Below are 6,430 nucleotides of genomic sequence, written 5' to 3' on the forward strand. Positions count from 1 at the left end.
ACCTCTACTTTTATTCTGAGGGATAAAGAGTTGTCATGTCTTAGTTCTTTCATGATTGGGGAAACTCTGTTGCATGCAATGTCTAGAACTACGGTTGATGAGATGCTTCATCCATGAAAATGCAACATCCTGATTCTCGGCAGAACTTTAAGCAATTTCTTTAAATGAATTCTGATGTTAAAAAACTGCAAACTACTCCTGATCATTAAGTGTTAATGAGAATGCTATGGAAATAGCGCCACAAATTATACTCAGAAAAAAAATTCAATGTCTCAAACTTAATGAGAAGATTGTCAAAGTTGTGAAAAGACTTAGCATATTCATCTTGCTAGTTTTGTTGTTCCTGCAATAGATACTGTGTTGAAATCACTTTAAATTGATTACATAGCTCTAGAACAAAGGTGTTTTATAATAAAGAACTGAAGCAGAATTAGTTTTCAGAAGCCATTGAAGATTATTAAGTTCCAATTAACAGTGTGAATCTTTGTGTAACATAATTATTGTGTTTTTGAATAAATAAATACATCATTTTGAAGTTATCTGATATAATAGCGGACTAAAATTATAGTGCTTCTTCAGCCAAGAAGAAAAGCATCAGCCTTCTGACATTCATTTTATTTAACCTTACTTATGTAGTACATTAAACAAAATCTCAAAATGTCTTTGTTTGGAATTGCAAAGCAAATCTCTTTTTGCATGCAATATTTATTCATTTGAAACGTAATGGTGCTAGAAAAGATACAATTCTTTGTTTGCTTGCATGAAATCCAGTGTTGGATTAAACAGTCCTGGTTTCAGTTTAATAGAGCTCCAGATCTGCACCTAGATTCCAGCCTCAGAAGAGTATTTTCTATTGCATTAGTACCTTCACAATCCCTATTAATGTCTCCCTTTACAATAAAATGACTGGATTAGTAATTGCTGTGGTCTTGGAGTTTAGACTCATGTCCAGCGAGAATTAGATTAAAACTGTCAGGAATTTTCACTCTAAAATCTTTAACAAAAGGCGTTAGACCACAAGGATGTTGCTGAGCATGAAGCTTTATACTCAGTTTGTGTGACTGCTGACGTGAATGATGTGACTAATGATTTTCTTGCCTCTGCAACCGAAGTCACAAAACAACTACAGTTAAAACGTACTAGCCACTCATTTCACTCGGCAGAGCTCTGTTAAGGTAATTGCTAAGGGAAACCGAGCTTTTACATGAAAGCAGAGAGCATTTAAAATAATACTTGAAGCCTCTCTGGAATAATCGAGAATTGCTCGAAAGGTAGATTTGTAAATGTAGTACATTGTGAAGCTGAAAGTCATCAGAGAGATGAAACAGGATCGATGCTTTGCATTTATCTGCAGTGCTTGCAATTACACAAAAATGATCTAAAATTATTTTTCTGTTGGCGAAAGTTGGCCATCAGTCATGGTTGAAAGGTTTCTTCTGGGCAAGTGCCAATGGCTGACGTGTATGGTTCATTTCAACAAGTCAGTGAGGCATTCCCCAGCCCTGGAGAGAGTTGGCATATGATCCAACAAGCAGTATCTCAAGGCATTTGGAAAAGCTGATAGAGTATACTCCCCAAATAATGAACTTTAATGATAAAAATGTGAGCATTTATAAATCCATGGGTTAAACAAGGGCAGCCAACACAGATTTGTTAAAGGAAATTGTTTTTGAGTTTTTTGAAGAGGTGGTTGATTGCATACATAAAGAGAATGCGGCAGATATAATGTGTATGGGTTTTCAGAAGGCATTCAATATTATGCCTCAAAGGTAGTTTGTTGGAAAGGATCAGGTGTACCATATCAGAAGAAATGTAGTAAAATAGAAGGCAAGATTTCTGTTTATATAGCTGGCTTAACAACATCAGGATGTCACAAAGTGCCTTCCAGCCAATGAAACACGTTAAAGTGTAACCTCTGTTGTAAAGCAAGGCATACAACAGCCAATTTCGGCATAACAAGATCCCACTAACAGCAACGAGCTAATGGGAGCGATCGTCCAGCTCTTCATGCTGGCGGCATCTTATGGTCCCACCAATGGTGCACCCCTGCCGTGTGTTCCCTGGTGGCATGAGGTGGATCCAATGGGAATGTCCATTGACAGTGGCAGGACCAGAAGATCGGGGCGGCACGATAGCTCACAGCGTAAGGGACTCAAGTTCAACTCAGGCCTCAGGTGACTGTTTGTGTGGAGTTTGCACATTCTCCCCCTGTCTGTCTGGGTTTCCTTCGGATGCTCCGGTTTCCTCCCAGAATCCAAAGATGGGCAAATTAGGTGGAGTGGCTGTGCTAAATTGCCCCTTAGTATCAAAAAATTAGAAGGGTAAATACATGTGGTTACGGGGAAAATGCCTGGGTGGGATTATGGTTGGTGCAGACTTGTTGGGCTGAATGGCCTTTTTGTGCACTGTAGGGATTCTATGATTCTGCTGCAAGCTAAAGGCATGGTGTCTCCTGCCGCTAATAAAAACATAGCAGGGAGGCCAGAGATTCCTGGTGAATGTGGTGTGTCGTGATGTTGGTTAAGAGATAAATGTGAATCAGAATATCAGAAAACTTCTGAGGAAGAGAGCCATGGACGCCTGTATATTCACCTGGAAATACAGACAGCACCTTCATTTAAACTTCATAGGCTGAACAAAGGGAAACAAAGAGTTTGGGGAAATTACTATTTATTAGGTGTTGCCCACATTTCATTGACCCACCTCTACCTCATTGCTCCCTCTCTTGAATCCTGCACTGTTGCTAAATTTTCACAATGCTTATCAAAAACATCCAGTACCAAAATTTCCTCCAGTTAACTATTGGGAAGACTAGAACTATTTTTTTCAGTTCTCACACCCAACTTTGTTTCCAGCTATCGGCTCCATCCCTCTCCACGGCAACAGTCTGTTCATAACATTGGTGCCACATACATTCGTACAAAGGTACAAATTAGGAAGAGGAGTAAGCTATTCAAGCCCCCCTCAAGCCTATTTCAGAATTCGGTATAATGATGGCTGATCTGAATGTGGTCTCAACTCCACTTTCCTCGTTGTCCCTCAAAACTCTTGACTCCTTTGCCCATCACAAATCTTCTAACTCAGAACTGAATATATTCAAACAACCACCCTCTACGACACTCCAAAGAATTCCACAGACTAATGACCCTCAGAAAAGAAAATTCTCTTCCTTTCTGTCTTAAATGGGAGACCTCTTATTTTTAAACTATGATTCTTAGTTCTTGTCTTGTCAGGAGTGGAAACATCTTCCCAGCATTCATAATGTCATGCCCCTTCACATTCTTATAGATTTCAATAAGATCACATCTTATTTTTCCAAATTCCAATGAACGTAAAGCTAAACTGTGCATCCTTTCCTATAAGTTAACCCCTTCATCCCAGGAATCAGTCAAGGTGATCATTCTCTGAACTGCTTAGAAAGCAATTATTTCACTTCTTAAGTAAGGAGATCAAAATTGCAGAGAGTACTCCAAATATGTTCTCACTAAACTAACGAGCTACAAAATGAAGGCAAGTAAAATCGTGGGTACCAATACACCCCTCCCCAATGAGCTCAAAACATTACATATCCACTTTGACCAAGAGGTCAGCAAGTTCAGGTCTATAGAATATTCTTACTATTGTAGGGTGGTTGCACTCTGTTTAGTCAGTCTTAATGAAGTCTTTGTAGTCTTAGACAGCCATTTAGGTGCTTATTAACTCAAAGAACAGTTCCCTGATTGGGTCACTGTTTGTGTGGAGTCTGCACGTTTTCCTCTGGATGCTCCGGTTTTCCCCCACCATCCAAAAGACATGCTGGTTAGATGCATTGGCCTTACTAAATTCTCCCTCAGTGTACCTGAACAGGCTTCAGAGTGTGGCAACTAAAGGATTTTCACAGTAACTTCATTGCAGCATTAATGTAAGCCTACTTGTGACAATAATAAATAAATAAATAAGGGTGACTTGAAGGGGAACTTGCAGTTAGTGATGTTCTCAGGCTAGGAAGCTTGTTTAATCTGTGTAGGAACATTCAATCAAATGAAGCAAAATAATAACCAAACCAAGAATTCCTTCCTGTGGAGGGCACACTGAAACGGAGTTGGTGATCATCACTATGGAAGATGTAGAGAAGTTTAAACTTTCAGATAATAATTGTCAATATCGGTAGTTGATACAAACAAAAAGACTCTTTATTTGAAGAAATGATCCAAGTTTCCAATTTCGTCTACCCAAACAATATTGTTCAGGTCATGGTTGTATCAAAAGGTCAGGCCTGTGAAAACACAAGTGAAAATGTCCAAAGATAAAATGGATGCAGCACCAGTCATTGTAACCGAGTTGGAGAAGCTGCTTTCAGTATCCCAGCTGTCTCCCAAAGGCCAATCATTTCTATCGGTACTGGAGAACACATCGATGATTCTGAACCATTCAAATCACAGCTCTTTATTCACAAACTTATTGGTATGGATGATATTAAAGGGTTAATGGACCCAGTGAAGGGGCAGAGGTTGCATGACAATAAAGATTGAATGGACCAACTTACATTTAAACTATTCACATTCCTGAGATCTATATAAACTGCTTAAAACATGATGGAGATGGGGCCTACCAGTCAGATAATGAGTATCATCCCTGTTTTTGGAACTGATTTCGAGGGCAAAGAAAATGAAGGAGAACCAATAGCGAAGCTACTGACCAGAATGGACAGTTTGAATGACCAAGAACTGGACAGTAAAGATGGGGTTAAAGTGTCGACAGCCAGGAAGAATCCAATGAGTGGCTCAAGAATTGGGTGTTACAGTCAGAATCACCCAGGGTTTGTTCAAATAGTGATTAAAACTGGGAGGGGTCAAAGCTCTTCCCAAGTGTGGTGGCATTCCCAAATATCATGTCAGCTCATCTGAGATGTTCAAACTCCTCCAGCAGACAGTGAAAATGGTGGACTGGTTTATCTGTGTGCCCACCAGCTGTCGTTCTCATTCTGTGATCCCCACCCTCTTCCCAGTTTAGATGTTGTCCTATTCCTGAAGTTAATACTTGAGGACATTCTCACTCTATGAACAAGGCCAACAATGTGAGATTTGGATTTTTTTTTTTCTGTTCAGGGTTCAGGCTTCATGTCCAGATTGTAAACTGGAGAAATATTTTTCTGAAAAGTGCTGTTTGAATGAATTGGATTCTCCTCCTGATTGTTCAATGTTTAAATTCCCAAATCTCATCAACTTGGAAATAAGGAGTATGGAGTGTGTGTGACTGAGTGATCAGAATGCTCTGTGTACTGTGATGAAGCTGTACCTTTAAGAAATATATTTTAACCAGGTTTCTCTGCGGGATGTTCCAAGTAGGCCCTGGCTTTTTATTGGTGTTGCCTGTAACCAGAGTTGTTTATCACTGCTGAGGCAGTATAAATGAGGTAGTGTTTATCTTTAATCTGGACTAATGCAGGGTCCTTTGCTTTTAGTGTCCCTCAGGATTACAGGGTGGAGCTAGTTTGAGATTGATATTCAGGTCATGTCATGTGGTTAATGACAGCTATGCTTCAGAGAAAAGATCACTTTCATTTCTCTATTGCTGGTGGAAGAAAACAGTGTCTTTCTGTCTCTCTCTATCTCTCCAAAGGCTTTTTGAAAGTTCCAGGACTGGGAAGAGCCCAATTCACACAGGTATTGAAAAGCTGTAAATCCAGCATCATGTCAGCATACTTGTTTCAGTGCCAAGTCTAAAGAAGAGTGTATGTCTGTGGGATGGTTTTTAATTTGGAATAACAGAGGTAACTAGCTGTTAGGAGTTGTACTGTGTCATGTTTAAATCTTGTAATTACTAAAAGTTATGCTAATTTTTTTTGTTATATTCTATCTGTGTTCTTAAATAAACTTTGTTCAATCAGAGCTTCCTAGTGGGTCACTTGAATCCTACCTGGATTGAAACACCTTACGCTCACCCATGCGACAATCAAATGATAAACTTAGGGCCTAGGCTAACTTCATAAAAAACTTTGGAGTTCCTAGCCTGGTCCTTAACAGTACTACCTGATCGACAGTGATGCCTCAGGGCTGCTTTCCCATATCATCCGAGAGACATTGGACCTGATGGGAGCACATTCCCAGCGTGGCCAAGTTGTCTGTCACTGCAAAACTCACACTGTTCTTTGTCTCACTCTGCTGCTACATAGAGATAAAACACAAAATTGCGAAATCTCCATTCCCTCCCACCTCCCCCCCTCCTTGCAGGGTCAGTCAAATGCTGTTCCCAGAATTTGAATGATGACACTTCTGCTGCTCACTTCCATCCACCCCTGCTTGGATTGATGGATCAGCCTCTTTCTCTCATCTTTGTTGAATATCTGCTCGGTGCAGCACGGTGGCATAGTAGTTAGAACTGCCGCCTCACAGCGCCAGGGACCTAGGTTCAATTCAAGCCTCGGGTCACTGCCTGTGTGGAGTTTGCA

The 6,430-nt window shown here is 40.2% G+C and overlaps 1 pseudogene; it reads left to right on the forward strand.

Moving 5' to 3' along the window:
• Positions 1-1,983: 1,983 nt before the first annotated feature.
• Positions 1,984-4,992, forward strand: LOC145350205 (signal recognition particle subunit SRP54 pseudogene; annotated as a pseudogene).
• Positions 4,993-6,430: the final 1,438 nt, after the last annotated feature.

Source organism: Carcharhinus amblyrhynchos, chromosome 11 (assembly GCF_965287045.1).
Source record: "Carcharhinus amblyrhynchos chromosome 11, sCarAmb.v2.hapA, whole genome shotgun sequence".
NCBI lineage: Eukaryota > Metazoa > Chordata > Chondrichthyes > Carcharhiniformes > Carcharhinidae > Carcharhinus > Carcharhinus amblyrhynchos.